We start from the raw sequence: 21496 nt of genomic DNA, 5'->3' as shown, positions 1-21496 counted from the left end.
GGGTGAGTGAGTGAGTGAGTGATTGGGTGAGTGAGTGATTGATTTAGTGAGTGAGTGAGTGAGTGAGTGAGTGAGTGATTGGGTGAGTGAGTGATTGGGTGAGTGAGTGAGTGATTGGGTGAGTGAGTGAGTGAGTGATTGGGTGAGTGAGTGATTGATTTAGTGAGTGAGTGCTGCCATCTTGCGACATCCACCATCTGTTCTCGCACATGCGCAGACTGAGAAATCCGAAAGAAATCACAATAAGAGTTTACATGCACTGAGAAATCTGATTACTGAGCTAAAATCCAGCCTCTTTGTCGGATTTCTTAATCGGATTTCTAGATCGGAGTATGGTGTTTACATGACAATGTGAATAATTGGATAACTGCAGAAATCTGATTATGATCTTATTATTGTATGTATGTGTACGCACTCATTGTTTGAAATTTCAAATTCTTTGTATTGATCTGAATCATGTAAATTAAAAGAGGCATTACATCAAGTGTGATCGACCCAAATTTCTAACACATAATAACAAAATATGAAATAGTTTATGCAGCTCCATAAACTATACTAGTGCATAATTAGGGAAAAAGCTTAAAGCTACCCTATGTAAGTTTTGGGGATTAGGAGATGTCTCACACGCAGGAAATCTGTCAGTGCACGTAATGTGTGGAGAGCACTGAAAGAGAGAGAACTCTGTGAACTTGGAGAAGGACGTGTCTTCCGAAGATGTGAGTGAATTATCTACTACTGTCCTCATATCTTCATCAGTATGATGTTGATTTTGCATTTGAGACCAAAACATCGAGCTGGACTTTTTTTTTGAGCCTGTGCGTGTGACGTTAATACGTAAAGATGTGTAACATAATCCGAAAAAAAACCTCTTTTACACATTCTTGTCTGTTAGAAATCGTTTTTAGGACAGTTATGAGGCCAGTAGCTTTCAGGGAGTTTTAAAGCTGTTTGTAATAAAGGCTTTATTTATATGCACAATACAGCTGCAATAAGCTATGTTGTGTTACATTTCTTATTTCTGTCCGGACTGTGAGGTTTGTAGGATGTTTTCAGTGTTGCTTTGATGTGGTCTTTACATTACGAGTGACCATTAGACGGTGATCAGACTGTTCAAAAGTCTTTTATGCAGTAGATGATTTTTAATGAGTTTCCAGCAGAGGGTGCTGTTTAATAGCACTACATTGCTTCTCCCAGATCATTGACTATTTTCCTGTCTAAACAGCTGCTAAAATTTTTAGTCCTCTTTTTAGTCAGACAGATCCAGTTTGCCAACTATGATAACATAAATAGTTTCATGATAACAATCTGCATATTTATTATTGAGCTAACCCACTGATGTCCAACTACTAAATATTGTATGACGAGGAAAAATGCCACAGAACTTGTTCTGATTGGTCTAAAGTGATCAAATTTGGTATGAACATACTTTGGACGAACATCTAACAATACCCACTTTAAGTTTCGGATTATATGTAATTTTTATGCTTTTATTCACAACCAACTTTATATTTTCTATATACACTTAAAAAAGGATGGTTCTTCAAGGGTTCTTTAGTAAATAAAATGGTTCTATATAGAACCATGAACACTCAAAGAACTCTTTGCATGATTAAACAGTTCTTTATATGGTGAAATGTTCTTCTTTTTGGAAAGGGTTCTATACAGCACCAAAAAGAGTTTTTCTATTGTTACGATGTAAGGCTTGATTCAAGGGTTCATGATTAAAGAGTTCTCTGCGTTGTGAAAGGTTCTTCAGATTGATGGAGAATGTGCTGTAGATGGTTCTATATAGCACCTTTCTGAAAAGGGTTCAATATAGCACCAAAAAGGGTTTTCCTATTGTTGTGATGTAAGGCTTGTTACAATAGAAGAACCCTTTTTGGTGCTATATAGAACCCTTTTCAAAAATATTCTATATAGAACCATCTACAGAACATGCTCCATTAATCTGAAGAACCCTTTCACAATGCGAAGAACCCTTTAATCATGCAAAAGAATCCTTGGGTGTTCATGGTTCTACATGGAACCACTTTCTTCACTAAAGAACCCTTGAAGAACCATAATTTTTAAGTGTGCATAGAAAATGTAAAATTGATTGTAAATAAAACCATAAAAATTACATATAATAAAAGAACCAATGAATAACCATCCTTTTTAAGTGTGCAGTTTTGTTTAAATCAGTATTAAACCATAATAAAAGTCATGTTTTAGCCATGTGGTTGGATCAATTTGACAAATTGTGCTCAGGTAAGTTCAGAGAACATATAGACCAAAGTACATGTACAGTTTCACATATGGACATTATGTCATGTTTGGAATGTAGACAGTCTTAAATGGTGAGGTCTAATTACAAAGGTGAGAGTTTGTTGTGTACCTGCGATCCACAACAGTACAGGTGATATGAGTCTCGTGGGTAGGCCTGCCTGCTGTGAGAGAGAGAAGGATAGGCAGCAAGAGAGAGAAAGTAGAACAAAGCTCTCATCATGTCCTCTTACACTGCACTGGCCATGGGACCAGGAGTGGAGATCTTGTTCCACCCATTTTTTCAGAATTTCTGCATAATTAAATGGTTAAGATGTAAACAAAGACATTCAGAGTGGTTTGGTGTGAAATGCTTTGTTCTAGAAAAACTTAGTCAGAGCTGTTCACAGTGGTGGTGATAGGAACCAGACGTCTGAATAGTTTAATATCTCTGAAAGCTCCCTTACAGAAAGCTACTAAACAAACCAGTTACTGCATGATGTCTGAGACATTGATGTATAATCATTTTAGATAAGATTTTGGCCTAAAAGATATACTTTAAAATCCATTCGTGGTGGAGAGGTACATGCAGACTAGGCAAACTAGTTCCCAAAGAAAACATATTTTTCAGATTTATGACTGTTTTATTATTACCAACATTTCATATAAAAACTCAAAAGACACATGTAGGTTCTCTGGTGGTTTGGGATAGTAAATAAAATGGATATATTTATGTTGTGGACATTGCAATCTCTGGTTCCTATCACCAATGTGAAGAAATCTGACTTGGTAAGTTGGTAAGTTTCTCTGCAATGAATCATTTCAAAACACTCTGACTGACTTTGTTCACATGTCTGTGACTGAATTATCAGAAATTTGGCAAAATTGTTAGAATTCCCCTTTAACACAGAGGGTGAGTGGAATATCTATAATAACATTTCCATTGAAATATATTAAAACATTAGCCTACCCTTAAGAACAACAAAAGAAAGTGACATACTCTTGCTGGAAAGGTCAGATGGAGTTTTAAATGTGCAGAGTTCAAAATTTTGCTCATTTTTCTTACTTAAAGACATAGAGAGAGAGCGAGAGAGATAGAGATAAAGTGATAGACAGAGAGAGTGGACGTCTCTCTATTGACCTGTACAGTAAAGCTGTCTCTCTAAGCTGTGGATTCCGCTGTCTTCTGCCCTGTTACCTCCATTCTGTCCAGCAGTGGAGGTCAGCATTTCTGACCAGTCCCAGCCATAGTGGCCAGCCTGCGGCTACACGGCCCTGAAACGATCCAGCTGAGCCTTCCCAAGGCCATCACTCTGAGAGGAAGAGGCTTTACTGTCCGATTTGACATGAAGATCATTAGAGAGTAACAAGAAGAGATATGAAACAGATATGAGTTATTAAAGCACAAAAGCCGTAGTGCATTTAGTAGGAATGATTGTAATTCATCGACCACATCAACATCCTTTCTTCTGAACAGACTGCCTCATTGCAGGTCAACTTAATGGCTAATAAGAAGTGGTGAACTATGACTTTTACAGTTCGGGCCATAAATGTCAAAGCCTGGTCTAAAATGTAGTAAAAAACCTTTGCAATAATGCTAATTTCTGTTAGCGTTAAGTTAACGGCAATTCACATGAACCTTTTCTGGTCGTTCTACATTAAAGGTGGACATTTCAATCATGTAAAACACATTCCGTGTTTTATTGAAGCTTGTAACAGAGATACTAACACATACTTTACCTCGTAGTAGATATAGAGCTGTTGCTGTTTTCCATTTCTAACAACAAACAGAAACACATTGGTCTGGGTATCATATGTATTCTCAGTCATTAATGTGTGTAGGACTTCCAGAAGGCCTAGAGTGATGTTTTGTTCTTAACAAATTGTTCCCACCCACTGTAAATGTAAACGAGGTTGGTTGATTCCACTGGCAGTTATTACTTATGTTAGTGGGTACTCTGCTCTTCAGCTCCTGGAGTTCTAACTAATGGGAGAGTCTGCTTGGCTGTATTTACCTAGATTTCACCAAGAAAAATATACTGGGTACTGTTTTGGTTGCATTACCAAAAAGAGGTCAAGCGACGTGAAACGTTTTGGTGGGGGTTTTGCTTTTCATTTTGGCATGTATTCTGCTTGGCAGAATGGAAAAGTATCATGTGTGCACTGCACTTCACTTTCACTGATAAGGAAAATTTTTGTAAAGTACTGCATAGTAGAAAGCAATATAATTGTGCCTTCATTACATTTTAAAGTGGATTGAACTCTCTATTTATTTATTTATTAATTTAGTATTTCACTTTTAAAAAGCAAATCTTCATGCATTTTTTTTTTAGCAAAGAGGTCAAGTTACATGAAAACAAGTAATAGAGGGTTTGTTTTTAATGTTGGAACATATTCTGCATGTCACTATGGAAAAGTGATGTCATGTGTGCATTGCATTTCATGTTTTTCCACTTTCCACAATTTGGCATGAATTCCTCTCCATACGTTCCAATAATTTTGCCCTTTTGATTCCAACCAAAAGTTAACAATGATGTAAGATTATTACCACAATACTTTTAGAACAGGAAGGAGATGGGTGGTGGTGGGGATTGCGAACAATTTGTCACAGGAACAGAAGGTGAGGATGTGAATTTATAGGGTGTTAGATCAGAAGAAGGATAAGATGTTCAGTGTGGCTAATATAGCTGTAATGGAAGCTTATACAGCAACAGTGAGCATCATGCACACTAAAATCATCATACACTAACCCTCAAACTGTGTGGAGTTGTTGAATAATCTCAAATAGACTTGCTTATGTGGCAACTTACATTACAAAATACTGTTATGACTTATAAATATAGACAAAAGTATGGGCAAAATTCAGTCTTAAAGACAGCAGCTACTCCTGTTTTCAGGCATTTTAAAGGGAACAAACTTCACATTCCAAACATGTCTTGACTGCTCGGCTACATTTAGGATAATGGGAAAATTGTGTCAATCTGATTTTTTGCTAAACTTTCACTTAAAGCACAGGGGAAGTTTTGTCCACACGGGCCCATTTTAAGCACACCACACATTCCTTATTGTCATAGTGGACCACTGAATGGATGCTGTTCTTCCTGTGAGATGTAATAATGGCATATTGTTACTTCCCTGTGCTCTCAACCACGACAGCTTGGTTTAGATATAAACAAAGTCTTTCAGAGTGGTTTGGTAGGAGCCAGACATCTAAAGAGTTATTAGACAGTTATTACATGAAATGCTTATGAATATGCTGCCCGATGCCCAAGACATTGTTTTACAATAATTTTGAAATTTTGGCCCAAAACATACTTTTTTCTTAAACGCGTAGTGTTGTGCAGGAAAATAATCCCCCCCTACCAACACCCCCCACAGTTTGTACGACTATTTGACCATTATCAACATTACATAAAAAAAATGTATGTAGGTTCACTGGTCATTTTGGATGGTAAATAAAACAGCTATATTTGTGCTGTAGACATTGTGACCCCTGGTTCCTATCACCACCACTGTAAACACCTGATTAAGTAAGTTTCTCAACAATGCATTATTTCACATCAAACCACTCTGAATGATTTTGTTAACATCTCAGTAACTGTATTATGTAAGAATTCCCCTTTACGGTAAAACTCAATAAGTTTGCATTGCACTCACTGAATAATAAGCTTCAGGATGTAATAAGCTTGGAATTTTAAGGGGCTAAATGTGAGCATTTTCCAATTAGTTATTTTGTTCAGAACAGGAGAACAAGGCAAACACATTCAGTAATAGATTTAGAGAAGTTGGTCACTTCTTGTAGGTCTCATGATCAATAACATCAAATACAATCGTAGATGTGTAATTGAACAATAATTCTATGAGCTCTATGAGTGCCTTAGTCATAAGCTGAAGGAATGGTATCACATGAGCTTCCCCAAGGCCTAAAACCACACACACACACACGCACACACACACACACACACACACACACACACTGCACATCCAGGCTGGCAGTGATGATGATAGAAACCAACATAATGTAGATCATTCAGAAGAAGAAGCAGGGAGAGAAGAGGAAGATACTGGGATGGTGTGGAAGGGAAGCAGGATATAAAATGAAGGAAGCAATAAAGCAAAGCCTCCATTAAAATAATGCTGTTAGAATGAGAACCTTATTTTGTTTTTATTGCTATACTATTTGAAATTGTATAACACAAAGCATCTTACATTGTGGAAACAGTTCAAAATGAATGGTCCGACAGTAAAGCTCCAAAAGGTCCATATATATATATATATATATATATATATATATATGTATATATATATATATATATATATATATATTAGATGTTTTAACAGATGTTGAGTTCCCACACTTACACCGCACTATTCATATTCATAATCAAAGTCATTAAATCAGCTGTGGCAGGTTGCATGCATGTGCAAATCATGTAAAAGATTTCTATAAAGGAAATTTTTGTTTAAAATATTTCATGCATAACTCTTAGAGACAAATGAGTAACATAAGTAGTGTAGTTTGTTATAAGAAGAAGGGATCACATTTCTGTAACATGCTCCTTTCTACCACGTTATTCCCAACATTAAATTTAGAAAAGAACAGAAAACTTTTTAACTCAAATGCACTTATTGTAGAAGCCAGTATTGCCGCCTGTCCATGGTAATCAACCTTATGGTGCAGATGCAGGGAAAAAAATAATGAGCGTTCCTTTAAGCTTTTTTGTCTAAACAATACATTTTGAGGGTACAAATACTGAAAATGAGAACCAGCATGTGCATAGTGATTGGACCCCTAGTAATTGCTGCAGAAAAAGGACAGGCAAGAGCTTGAGCAGGCCTACAGAAAGTGCACAGATTTATATTATCTGCACAGTCCTTTCCAAACAATGTATTTTGAAGGTAAAAATATTGAAAATGAGAACCAAAACCATCAACATGTGCATTGTGATTGGACCCCTAGTAATTGCTGCAGGAAATAGGACTTTCACAGGGAAAAGCTTGATCAGGCCTGCAGAAAGTGCACAGCTTTAAATGATCTACAAAGTGCTCCATCTGGCTGTCAGTGGTTTCATATTAATACAATAGAATAATGAAGGAGCTGCAAGGCTGTGCAAGTGGCTAGAAATAATATCACAACGGATGCAAACAAGGCAATCACACGAATCTGAACAGACTAAGGCCTTCCTAATATCTACTGTGTATACACATATGTGAGCCTTTGGCACTTTTTATAGACTGTCCAATCCTGCTTAGGCCTCTGAAATCCTGGACTCCTTCCATCACCTTCTGTGGTCGCCATGGAGACCTCAACAGCGGCCTCCGCCTCACGTTGTGTTTTCCCGAGTGGATTTGAGGGCCTGAGGGAAGTCTGCCAATTCCCCTCTCGCTTCAAACTGCTGATCAGGCCATAAGAGCGCTTTACTGCTTCACCAAGCTGGGGGACCCCCCCCCCCACACCCAAAATACTAACTAATCAGGACAATTCTGGAGGTTGAGTGAATTAGAGCAAATAGCACTGATTACAGTTGCAATGTTGTTCTCGACAATGTAGGCCTACTTTTGAAATGTAGTCAACCAGCACCAATCAGCAGGCTTTCAAGACCATAAATGGTCCTTTGCTGTTATTAAAGTGATGAAAAATGCTAACAAGCAATGGAAGCTTATAGCCACTAGCCAACTTTTCATGCTGTGAGCTGCATGCAACATATTCTCTGTGCAATCTGACAGTTACACAAAGCAATTCAAAAACAAAGTTGCATAATTCACATTTAATAACTCCGCTAGTTAGCCAAAATAGCAGCTGGTATTTGATGGCACACCATATCATTCTCACTACAGTCATTTGCATGGTGTTATTTACTTATTTGCAGTATTTTCATTGTGTTTGCATAATGTATTTTTTTCTAGCTGTCTACATATCTGTCTTTTATCTATCTATCTATGGAGAGCTATCTATCTATCTAATGAGTCTGGGTTTGGCGAATGCTAGGAGAACATTACCTGTCTGACTGCACTGTCCCAGCTGTAAAGTTTGGTGAAGAAGGGATAATGCTATGGAGTTGTTTTTCAGCGGTTGCCCTCCCTTAGTTCCAGTGAAGGGAACTTTGTGGAAACAGTTTGGGGAAGGATCTTTTCTGTTCCAGTATGACTGAGCCCCAGTGCACAAAGCAATGTCTATAAAGGCATGGCTGGGTGAGTTTGGTGTGGACGAACTTGTCTGGCCTGCACAGAGCCCTGACCTCAACACAATCAAACATCTTTGGGATGAACTAGAATGGACATTACAAGCCAAGCCCTTTCATCCAACATCAGTATCTGACCTCACAAATGCTCTTCTGGATGATGTCCCACAGACACACTCCAACATTTTGTGGAAAGCTTCCTAGAAGAGTGGAAGCTGTTATAGCTGTAAAAGGGAACGAACTCCATATTATTGCCTATGGATTTAGAATGAGACGCCATAAAAGCTCTTGTAGGTGTGATGTGTAGGTGTCCCAATACTTTTGCCCATATAGTGTATATTGACTAGACTTAAAATGATTTCACTTGCCAATATATTTTCTGTAGTGTATGAAGAAAATTACATGGGAAGCCAATTCAAAACAATGTTTTTTGTCCTTCAGTGTTGATATAATGTGAACATGAAAGTAGGAAACAGTACAATCTCTTCATGCATTATTAATAACTTCAGTACGTTAGCATACTTGGTGAGATATTACCTTAGTTCACATCTAAACAATGGGTTCCACCTTCCTTTGAGATATCCTGTATATTATTCACAAATGTAGATGTTCCTTTAAAGGGGTTTAATGCAACAGAGATGAATGCATTTGTCTCTTCATTGAGCACTGGAGCTCTGTGAATGCATCATGAGTGGTGGCCCAAGATAGCTTCCACAGTATAAATGTAATTTAATGTCCCATTAAATCCACTTTAGGTCAACTCTTGGTATGCAAGGACTGCATACTGATTCAGCCAATTTGAGCTTCCTTCACAGAGGCGCTGCATGAACATAAATGTAGTAATGTTTGTTGCTCCCAAAGAAGGATCTTTGGAAGTTCCTTCACTCCAACAATAATGCATAAACACCCTAAAATTACCTGATCAGAAGCAGGGGTGTGGCTTCAATAAGACCTCATCTACAGACCAAGACTGTGTTTTAGTAGTGACATGAAAATGTGGGACAGCATTTTTTTTAATAAAACTTTATAACTTAAACTCATGAGAAATCAAGATCTTTCAACTTTAAAAGAAATCAAAAAGATCTTTTTAAAAACAAGATTGAAGAAATTCAAAAGAGAAATCGAAGTATTCTTTCCACAAGTTGAATTTTAGAAGTTAGAGTTTGGGACACCTCCAGAAATAGAAAGTACCCTATAAATGATGATTTTGTGTATATTTAACTAATTACTATCTCAGTTAATGCATTGTGTTTAAATAGGTTAAAACAATCATTGTAAATATGTAAGGTCTGAATCTATAACTGGTTTTTAATTAGGGTTTTTTTTTTTGTTGTTTTTTACAGTAGGACGGCAGTTTGATGAAATTTGGTAAGATGGCAGGACATAAAGTGTTTATTATAGGAGAGGAACTGTTGTGTTTATTTTTGGCAGCAGGCAGACTGTGACGATCCTTTGGGTAGAGTTCCCACCTCAGGACAAGTTTTGATTGAGCTACCATGGCAACAGGGTGTGCTGGCAGTTGATCCAGAATCATGAGAGGTTAAAAAACAAAAGATCTTTTAAAAGAGCAGATCAACAAGCAACAAACAAGACAAAGACAAAAAAGTGGATAACATTCTGTGTATTTATCCATATTTGTAACACAATCTACACCAATTTAAAGAATGTATATATGTATATATATATAAAATCCATAATTCACTTATTTATGTGAAGCTCAACTTTCTACTTAGCTCTGCATATTGCAGGGCTATCTGGCTTAATCCTAATTATGCAGAATACTATTAACTATAACACTGGCTACAATTTGTCTGTGTTGCCTGTAGAACATGACAGTGGCACAATGGTTTTACAGACTGTAGAAATATCATTCTGTTACTTATGTAAGAGAGAACAATAGGCCTGTAGTTCAACTTGAATTTATTATGCACAAAAAGTGATCAGATATACATTATATGGTTGTATACAAATGCTTGAACACCCCCTCTCAACTTACAGGTTTTCTTGATTTTCTAAGTGAAAATAATGCACCTTCTACAGGAAAGAGTTGTAAATATGGCATTTATCTGCTATTTATTTGCTGACTTTAATGTATTGGAAAAAAACAAAAAATATAAAATGTGCCATAACTTTTGCACAGTATGTCGAGTTTAGCAAAAAGTGCATTAAATTGTGCAGAAGTATGTTCTCTGTCGAGGACGTGTTAATTTATTTTCATTTAGAAAATCAACAAAACATGGAATGTGACCAAACATTTGGGGCATCCAAACTTTTACATGTTATTTACATATTGGGCTTTAGCTTCCTGACTTCTTTGCCCATCTCTGAACAAACAATCTCAGTCTAAGCCTATAAGAGAAAGTGTGCAGACAGCAGGTCGCGTGCCTAAACAGGCTATATTAGATTAAGTGTCTCTGAATCAAGGCACCAGAATAGCTTCAAAGGACCTTCAGTTGATTTGGATGATGTGGTTAAGATGGGGGTTTGTATGCTGAGCAGTGAGCTCTTTGTTATTTTGGCCCAGCACAACAGCAGCTTTTGGTAGAAATATGAAGAAAACATTTGTAACATAAACAGATTCATGTGGAGTTGCTGTTTGGAAGAATCACCCATGGTCAATGGGGGGTCTACAAATGTCAGTGAATGTAGCATTAGGAGTCTTGCCCAAGGACTCTTATTGTAACAGTAGGAATGGCTTCGAATAGGCACTATACTAACTACATTTTCATTCATACCAGCACTGTGGTCCATGCCCTCCTAACTGAATACTTCTTCCAGCTCATCCAGGTGGACCTACTTTTGAGCCTACGTTTTTGACGTCTATCAGTAAAGGTGTATTATGGAGTCTGACATATCTCACCAAATCTGACCCAACAGCTCGGACTCAAAGCAGCATAAGGACACTGTGTTTTAGTGCTTTCACTCAGTAAAGTCTTGAAAGAGCCAGTTGCTTGACTAAAAGGTGACAATATACAATAACAAGACAATGAATTACTCAATTACTGCTCATTGGACCTAAGTCCCTGGTTGTGTGACACCTAGACTTTGAGATTTTGCTTGATGGGGTTTCTGTTAAAGCCTCTTCTGTTGTTCGTAACCTTCTTTTAGTCTTTCTTTTGATTCAGTCCTTTCTTTAAACCCCACTGTGCTAAAAAGTGCTAAAGGTGCTTTTTGTAAGCTCCACCTTGTTGGCCAACTTCACCTTATATTGAGCATGAAAGATGCTGAAAGAGACTGATCCACACCTTCATAACATCACAACGACATTTTCGTAACTCCTTTTTTTTTATCTTCCCAGCACAAATTTTGCAACACCTTCAATACTTTCAAAACTCTGCTTGCTTACTTGTTTCTTCCTTCTTCTTCTGGTTCTCTATTAGTTGCACTGGTTACTCATTTCCTTATGCTTACAGTTTAAGGTTCTTCTCTTGATGTTCAAGGCTCTGAATGGTCTAACACCCCTTATTTAGCTGACCTTCTCCTTCCTTGTACTCCTGCTTGGGGCCCTCTGATGCAGGCCTCTTGGTGGTCCCTGTATTTTTTAAATCCTCTAATTTTGGAGGCAGATCTTTTAGTGTTATGGCATCCAAACTGTGGAACTCTCTTACTTTACTTCTTAGGACTGATCCTGTATCAGCAGGCTACTGTGGGCTCTCAGTGAATACCTAGGTACAAAATCAATGATGCATGTGTGTGCATATCTTGAGGGAACTGGAAAAGATTTATGAACTGTTAGTCTAATTAAATGTATATAATTTGCATGAAAATGCCAAATAACATTATCAGGGGAGCTACTCTGAAACAAGCACACATGGGTCTTTACTACACTCAAATTATTATAATGTTCGGAGCTTTTTTATTATTATTTTTAGCAGTTTCAGTCCTGAAATCTGAAAAGTGCTGATCTTGTTGGCCTAGTAGATTCCGAGCAGCTGGGTCATTCTACAGAAACGTCCACTTTTCTATCTCTCCATAGGTGTCACTGGTGTTACTGATCGTCATTGGTGTTACACATAAGAAAGGTGACACCAGTGACATTTTTGATGAAAAATGCATTTTCCAAAATGTCTGCTACAGAGCATCAACCCACATGTTGTCAGTCATGGAATATCCACTAAAATATGTAATTTAATCCATTTGTATTCTATTTTTTTCACAATTGTCTAAGAATAAAGTAGGTCATACCAGTGACTTCAACTAAAAGCTTCATATGAAATCATGAGTTAAATGGGAAAATTTCTGACACAGTGGACATGTACTTTTCTTCATAGATCCTCAGAAAATAGGTAAAAGGAAGTCAAGTGATGTCATCAGTGTGATTTTTATCTCAAAATAAGAGATTTTCTGTTATGCTGTAACACCAGTGACACGGCTCCTGGGGACCACAACTTTCATTATATCTTTTATTTGTCATTTGTTTTCTTTATGTCATTTAATTTATATATTCCATAGTCATGTATAGATTATTGTAGTTCAAATTGCAGAAAAACGTGTTTTTTTCTTCAAGATATGGCCTCAGCCTTTACACATGACAGTGAGGACGAGCATTTCTGTGGCACTTGGAATTCTAGATAATTGATTTAAAAACCAATATTGCTAACTTGATGGCTCAAGAAGGTGTAATTGTTAAAGTAACTTATTGTTTTATTTTAAAATACAAATAAAATGTAACCCTAACATGTTTTTCAAGTGTAATATATCTGTAAATGCTAGGGACACAAAAATGGACATTTCTGTAGAATGACCCAGCTCCTGGACTGTACTGAAAGTGTGTGGAGGCTACTGCTATGAGGCTTTTATTTGATATGTGGGGTGAGTGTTTGCTTCTTCAAGAGGAAAGTTGTTTTACTATCGACTGGACAACTCTCCCCTCAACCCCCCACGTCCCCTCAATGCTCAAACATGCTCATTGCGTAGGTCTCTTCTGTCATGTTTTTCCTTTAAGTGGACAATGAATTGGCAATTGGTGATTGGTAACTGTCCAACCTCTCTCAACCCCACCCAACCATCCCACCCTGACCTGCTTTCCTATTAAGTGGAGAGTGAACTTGCTATAGGAGATCGGTGCTAACAACTGTCCAACCTCCCTCCACCTCCTCACACCTTAACACTGCCACCCTGGCGAAACTCTCTGACTCCCCTTTGCTACCCCTGGTAATATTTTCTAGAATCTGCCACTGAAAACATGTTCATTTCAGTCGTAAACGCTATGAGAGCTAAGCAAAATTACACTGCGAGCAGCAATCATAGGGGCCCAAGCACCGCACCATGCGCTCTAGAGAGCCAATGAGAAAGGCCTTTTAGCAACATTTTAGAATGGCCTCTGTTGTTGAAGAGGGGTCTAAAAAGGTGACATCTGTCAAATGTGTCTGCTGTACACCTTCTACACATTGTGTACACATAGGTTTTAAACAAATATGTCAAAATACCTGAAACGCACTTCACACACATAAGAACTTTTATGGGATTTTAATAACTACTATGAGCTTTTTGAATTGGAAGGCATTTATTTAGCTGCTAAAACAAAAACTGTGGCCCTATTACAACCTCACCTGAAAAAAAATTGCCACTGCATGCACAGCAGTGGTTCTCAGTTCTGGTTGAGAAGTCTCCGCTAGTGCTTTCCCAATTTTCTTGTCACTGAAAAAAACAACAGAAAGAGCTGAACTAGAGCTACAATGATGAGTGAGGGTGATCTGCAGCTGTAAGCACTAGGTCAATAGCCAACACTGCCAGGCTGTTAGAGCTGACCTATTTCTATGAAGCTATTAGATCATAACCAGACATTCTACAGACATGATAGCTGACACAAGCTGTTTACCTCTGTCACAGTATCGATTTACTGTCATCAACTTCTGTTGGCTGACAAATTGAGCTACTGTAGATGGAGCAGAGGTAAGGTCACGGTCAAGGGGAGAAAGTACCATTGACTCAACACACTGATAAAAAGCAAGGCCTTCTCAAAAAGCAATGTAGCATAATAAAACAGTTTTGTTGAGAAAAGAAGAGTAAAACAAAGAAGCCCCAAACATCGTTTCGGAATTCTGAGTTTTAACGCCATAAAAAAGCTAAAAAAACACTGGCTCAGTATTGCAACGGTGTCCAATCTTACCCATAGAGGGCCAGTGTGGCAGGTTTTCATTACACACAAGCTGGAGCACACTTGATTCCAACTGTGATAATCAGCTGGCAGGTATGGGCAAGTAGCTAAGTAGCGCACTACCTTTTGTAGCTAACCACAAATTTTTGTAGCTAAAAGCTGTAGCCACTACAATTTTATGAAATGTAGCTAATAGCTATAGTGCCTACAAATTTTTGTGTAGCTATAGCAAAAATTTTCACTACAATTTTGCTACAGGCTTCAGGCAAACCGCGTAAATCTGAACCACAGAATGCGGTCATTAACTAGGCTAGTGGCGATTGTGCAATCCTGACTGACCTGCGGACAGCTTGAGCAAACAGTCATGCGCTGATAACCCCTTACTAGTAGGCTTAGCTCAGGGGTCAGCAACCGAAATGTTAAGAAGAGCCGTTTTGTCCTTTCAACAAAAATGAAACCACCTTGGGAGGCACAACATTTTATGTCCATTTTACCATCTTGGCTGTAAATAGAGTAAAAAAAGTCTCAGTGTGTGCTAATGTACTAGTACAGACTAAACCTATAATATAAACGAGAACGCAGACTTACTTTGCTCTGCTTTAACCTTCAGGTCAGCTGTAGCTGCTTTTCTCACACCTCAGGAAACTTTTCCTCTAGTTTCTTGTAAAATGTCTCTCAATGCTAGACTTCTTGCGAGGCTGAAGTCAGCTCATCATTCACCAGCTTCTCGTTCGAAATGTCCCATTCCACCTTAAATGGTGCCTGAGGCACCAGATTGTACTGCTGTGCCATTTAAGGTGGAACGGGAGAATTCGAAGAAGAAGCTGGAGAATGAGAAGTGGCTTCAGCTTTGCGAGTTGTTGCAGATTAAACGTATGAGGAAACCAGCTGAGTGCTTATAAATGCAAGTCCATTTATCTCCAAATTATCTATGTTCATCATAAATCTTTCTCTTTGCCATTTCGTTATCTGTTGCTATGGTGACCAGCAGTATGCAAGCTGATCTTCAGCGTTAAAGGTTGGTGAATTAGCAATTATACATTAACGTATACATTACATCGCATTTAAGACCATTTATTGTTACAACTGTGTTAGAACTGTGTGTTATAACGATTTTACAGCAAAGGAGGATTATGTTACTTATCTAAAAATCCAGTTCTGCTCTGGAGCCACAACAGCTCTGCAGGCCTGATTCTCACCCCAAACAGAGCCAAGGTCACTGATGAGAATTCTGAGGCTGAAGTGTTGCTGAAAGTTAACAAAAGACTCTGAGTCTCATGTCTGTAAATATCTTGCTGAAATGTTTAAATTGGAAACGTTTTATTTCAACAGTTGACAGTGCTTCGCACTAAATTGTTTGGTTTGGTTATTTTTGTTGATTTTTGTCAGGAAAACACTGGAATGATTGACTTTGCCTTTACTTAGTCTAAATCTTTCTTGGATATCACACCTTTGGTTGTGTAAGTTTGATTGTTGATTACACAAACTTACTTTTTGGTGATCTTTTTGTATATTTGCAGCTTTCCAATTGTATGTTTCTTTCTGGCACACGATTAAATGCAGTGTCTTGTTCACACTATCAGTTGGGCTTGTTTGGTGTGTCAGGTGGAGATTCAGAAACATTCTGACAATCGTGCTTTGAAACTAGCTAAAAAGTAGCCACTACTTTTTTTTTTCTGGTAAAGTAGCTTAATTGTAGCTAGCTACAAATTTTGGGAAAGTAGCCAAAAAGTAGCTAACTACTAATTTTTCAGTAGCTCTCCCAACCCTGTCAGTCGGTCTCAGTTTTTAGCAACGGATCATGTATCCATCTGCTAAGTTGGAATAAAAACCAGCAGTCAACCCGGATCTTTACGGATAAGATTGGACACCCCTGCAGTACTGAAACAGTTGCCCCTGAATTATGATTATTATCATAATTGAATGTATGCTACACACATACATATTAAAAAATGCTGGAGTATTACTTTAAAAGAACCCTCCCTGGAAATGTCCTTCAGGGAACCAAACATGGTTCCTCTATTGCCGCATTCCAAAGAAACAATTATGGCACTTTTTTTTTAAAGTATTTTTCAAAGCAACAATAGTAACCATGTTATATGTTACATTTTCAGGAGATTTTGGAACTTCCTCTCAGCCAATCACATTGTGAGGTCAGACATTTTTGTGGTATAATTACGCAATAGAGGGAGAGTGTTATGCTATGGGATACTAGGCCAAAAGGCCTTGAGTGTATTATTTTGATTATATCAATATGTCCTTTTGACAAGACACAGAAATACACAAACACCTGGTAAAATATTCTACCATATTCAGCTGTTATGGACCTAACACTACACTCACTACACTTCAACTTCAAGTTATGTCTCTTCATCTTGGTTATAGTTGCCAAGACTGAAATTCAAGGATGTGTCCAGAATTATTGGAGAACACCAAGCACAGTGTGGGAGTCCTAGTGTTTCACTACTAGAACAAAACCTAACACTGTTCATTCCTCATCAAACACCATCCCAACAGCAAAAGTATGGGGATGGCAGCATCATGTTGTGGGATGGGTATCTTGGTTAAATTGAAGGATGAACGAATGATGCAAAATACACAGAGATGCAAGATAGCCTGCTTCAGTCTGCCAAAAACTAAAGCTTATTAGAAGTTTCACCTCTCAGCAGGACAAGGAATCCAAGCAAAATGCCAAACAGCACAGCTGTGGGTGAACAACAAAAAGTTGAATGTTCTACAATGGCCAAGTCCAATCCAACTGAGATTCTGTCACACTGTTTGAAAATTGAGGTCCATAAGCATCATCCAACCAACCTGATCAACTTGGAGCAAATCTGCCAGGAAGAAAATGGGTGAAAATCTCTCCAAAACACCATGCAAAGCTGGTAGAAACTTACCACAACAGACTCTGTTGTTATTGCAGCAAAAGGTGGTTCTACGAAGTACTAGTCTGAAGAGGTTGAATACTTATGCAAGCAGCATTTTTCATTTTTGAAAGATCTGTAGACAAATAATGAAATTTTAACTTGTTATTTGTAATCCAGACGAATCTGATGACTTTTAAGGGGGTTGAATTCTTTTGCAAGGCACTGTAGATAATTCCCTTGAATAACATTTTCTTCTTAAAAGTATCTTCATGTCTAGTTTAGAGAATTTAACATGCCATTGTATACTTTGTTTTTATATGCAAATACAAAAATGATTCAAACGAAAAGTGATGCCAAATTTTTAAACTATTGTATTAACTCAAACTGACTTCTAGAAATATTGTCTTTCACGATACATCTTTAGTTGTAACACACTTAAAGCAACCTCAGCTCCTTCTAGTCAGTGTGATCTGCTGAGCTTGTGCGAGGCTTTAATTAGACTGTCAGGACCTCATCAGCACAGAGAGAGAGGGGGAACTGCAGAGTGTCAGCTTCTCCACCTCCTCATTGAGAGTTTCCAGACATCAGCATTGTGGAATATTGAAGCCTCACTCATAGCCCAGTGTCCTCCATAGACTAAATGGTAAGATATGTTGAGCACACTTGAGACACAAATAGTTAAACAACGATTTAAATTTTTTATTACGTTATTACATAAGTAATTACATAGTAATAAGTAACTACATAGTTCATTTCATATGTTATTTAGTCTGCTTTACATTCAAATTGTACATGCAGAAACTATGCCAATACAAGTCATGTCAAATTTGTATGTGCCTTCCACGTATTTTACTTATTTGGTAAAAATAATTATCATTGGCTACCACACCAAGGACAAAAGGCCACAACCTTTTCAGAGCTTGTAAGACTTTTGCGTCACATATATTTACCTTATTTATTGCAATTTTTCAGTGTATCCTCTAGTAAACACCTAAACTTACAGGCTAACTGTGGGTGTTATTAGAGGAGCCTGTTAGTGTGTTAGTTTTTGAAACAATAGCTGTTTGCATTGGATTCTTTCATTTTTTCTGACTCTTTAAAAAGTATTTAAGATGCAATTTATCAGCAAAAACTTATTTTAACTCTTTCATTTCTTAACATGTCTGTGCATATATGCAATATTCTCAATCCGGCAATATGCTGCTGTCAATAAAAATGCTGTCAATAAATGGTCTTATAAAACTGCAGTTTTATACTGCATCTAAAAATACAGTACAATATTACTGTTACTGTCATTACTGTGAACAAACATTACATTATGAGTGCTGTAAATATTAAATACAGTAACTATCTGGCGATTCTGCTGCTAATAAGCTACTGTATATATATATACAGGGTCATTTTTTACAGAACCTTTCTAATATTGTAAAGGCTCTATATCAACATCATCATTTAGGAACCTTTATTTTTGAAGAATATGGCTGGATATTGATATTCAGTACTTTTATGGTGCCAAATGAATAACTTCAATCTTGCAGAGTATCAAAAAAATCTGTTATTCAATAATTACTTTCAATACCTACAAACTCGCATCCATAAGCCAATTAACATGCTTGCTCCAAAATCTAGATGTACGATTATCTGTCTAAATTACGTTCCATATGCATGTGATTAACACCAGCGTTTTCATCTGCAATCCATTGCTGTCAACAAATATTCCCACTTCCAGCAGTTCAAACCCATTTCTGGTTTAAACCACACCCACTTCCCAGTTGTTATTTAAAAGGAGGAATCAGAAAAACAGAAGTGTTCAGGAATCAGTGTTGAAGTCATTGGAATTGGTGTGGATACTGAAACATTTTGAACAACACTCAGCCTTAGTGGAGAAACATATTCATACTGAGAGTTAATCATGTTGTCATCATTTCTCTAGACTAAGCCAGTAGGGGGGGATGTGCAGTGGACCCTGTAAATTCTCAGCACAGCTGAAAGCCTCTTAATGGAAATCTTGTTCAGTGTTAAATGCATTGATCCAGCACTGAAGCTCACATGCCTGCAGCATAGATCATGCAGGCAGCATTGCGTGGTAACCCTGCCAGTCAGACTGTCTAAAACCCTGTGCATGAAGTGATTATCATTTGTGTCACTGTCATTTCAAAAGCTTGAGGTAATTTTTGTTCATTATTAATTTTTTACACCATGGCAAAACAGCCTTTACATTGGATGATGTCTGGAACAATTCAAGTGATCAAGAATGACCATGACAAAACACCACACTATATCAATATACATTCAGTTTTTTATACTAATATACAAAAGAGTAATAATATAATATTTTGACTGCTGAGTGAATTTCTGTTTTCCTAGTGGGATTTGATCCCCTTGCTAGTTCATGTAAGGTAGCAGGACTGCGATGATGGGACACATTCGACTTTTATGGATTAAATGACCTTCCCACTATGCACCACTTACAATGTTTGGGTTGGACCCTTTGTTGAAATGCCTTATTGACCATTTCAGTATTAAAAACTGCAGTACAAAAAGTCATTTTGGCTGCCACCCCGTTGCTAAATGGGATGTAAATAATGAGATATCTGACCTCAGAGAGCTCCCACCAAAAAGGCATGTTCTTTACTGTCATCTCTCCACGTAAGGTGCACACATTTTGTTTGTAATTGTCAGTATCAATGGGGTTCTGGATTGTTCTGTGAGGGCAGTTTTTTTTAGCAATCTACAACATGTAGACTGACCACTTGAGAAAAAAAGTTTAAAAAGAAGTTAATTCTGCACTATAAAAGTTAAATTAACATTGAAGGGTTAATTCAACACTGAAAGTTACCTCAACACTGTAAGTTCACTGCAAGTTAGTTCAGCACTGTAAGAGTTAACTCAACACTGTAAGTTGACTGCAAACTAATGTATCATTAAGAGTTAACTCAACACTGTAAGTTCACAGTATGTTAATTCAACACTAAGTTAATTCAGAACTGTAGGAGTTAACACTAAGTTCACCATAAGAGTTAATTCAACACTAAAAGTTAACTCAACACTGTAGGTTCACTAAGTGTTAATTCAGCACTGAAAGAGTTAACTCAGCACTGTAAGTTCACTATAAGTTAATTTAAAACTTTAAAAGTTAATTTAACACCCCTGTAAGAGTTCTTTCAACTTCTAATGTTTGATGAACTTTCATAAAACTTAATCCAACACTATAAGAGTTAATTCAAAACTGTTCAAATTCACTCATTCTTGTGTTTATTCAAGAGAGTAATTTACCATTGTCCTTGTTAATTCAACACTGTACATGTTCATTCAACACTGTAAGAGTGAACTCAACACTGTAAGAGTGAACTCAACACTGTAAATTTACTGTAAGTTAATTCAACAATGTAAGAGTGAACTCAACACTGTAAGTTTACTGTAAGTTAATTCAGCACTGTAAGAGTGAACTCAACACTGTAAATTCATTACCAGAAAAGTATTTTCAAGACTTAAAATATCATTCAACATTATACGTTAACTCAACACCCACTCACTCGTCATCTAAGCTGCTTATCCTCCTGGGTTGCAGGGGGTGCTGGAGCCTATCCTGGACAGGTTGCCTAAACAAAACAAAAACACAACACATAAGTTTGTGTTGTTAAAAGTAAAGCCATAAGTACTGGACTGCAGTGTGGTGACGAGTGGCTTGCTGAAAGAAGTTCATTGACAGCACATCCTGTGTGCAAAAACTTAAAAATCTGCCCTGTGGGCAAAAATTTCTTCAGTGTGCTACAATAATGATGGAAAAAATGTCTAAATCCTCTCTGTCACATGCTCTACGATGAGACACAATGGAAGAATAAATATGTGTGTAACGGTCTTCAGTGTCTTATCATTAGACAGAAAAAAAACAAGGCTGTTCTTAGATTACAGGAAAGCACACATGCAAGCATATACACAAACAATCAAACAAACAAAACAAAAACACAAACAAACAGAGAGTTATGCTGAAGCAAGCACGTTTGACCAGTTAAGTCCATCCAACAGTGTGGACGGTGGCAGTGAGGGTGATCTTAACATGTATGTGTTTAAATTAAAACAAACAAACAAACAACCCATCTCAA

Source organism: Colossoma macropomum, unplaced genomic scaffold (assembly GCF_904425465.1).
Source record: "Colossoma macropomum unplaced genomic scaffold, Colossoma_macropomum, whole genome shotgun sequence".
Classification (NCBI taxonomy): Eukaryota; Metazoa; Chordata; class Actinopteri; order Characiformes; family Serrasalmidae; genus Colossoma; species Colossoma macropomum.
The sequence above is the reverse complement of the archived record's forward strand: the minus strand, read 5'-3'. Positions refer to the sequence as shown.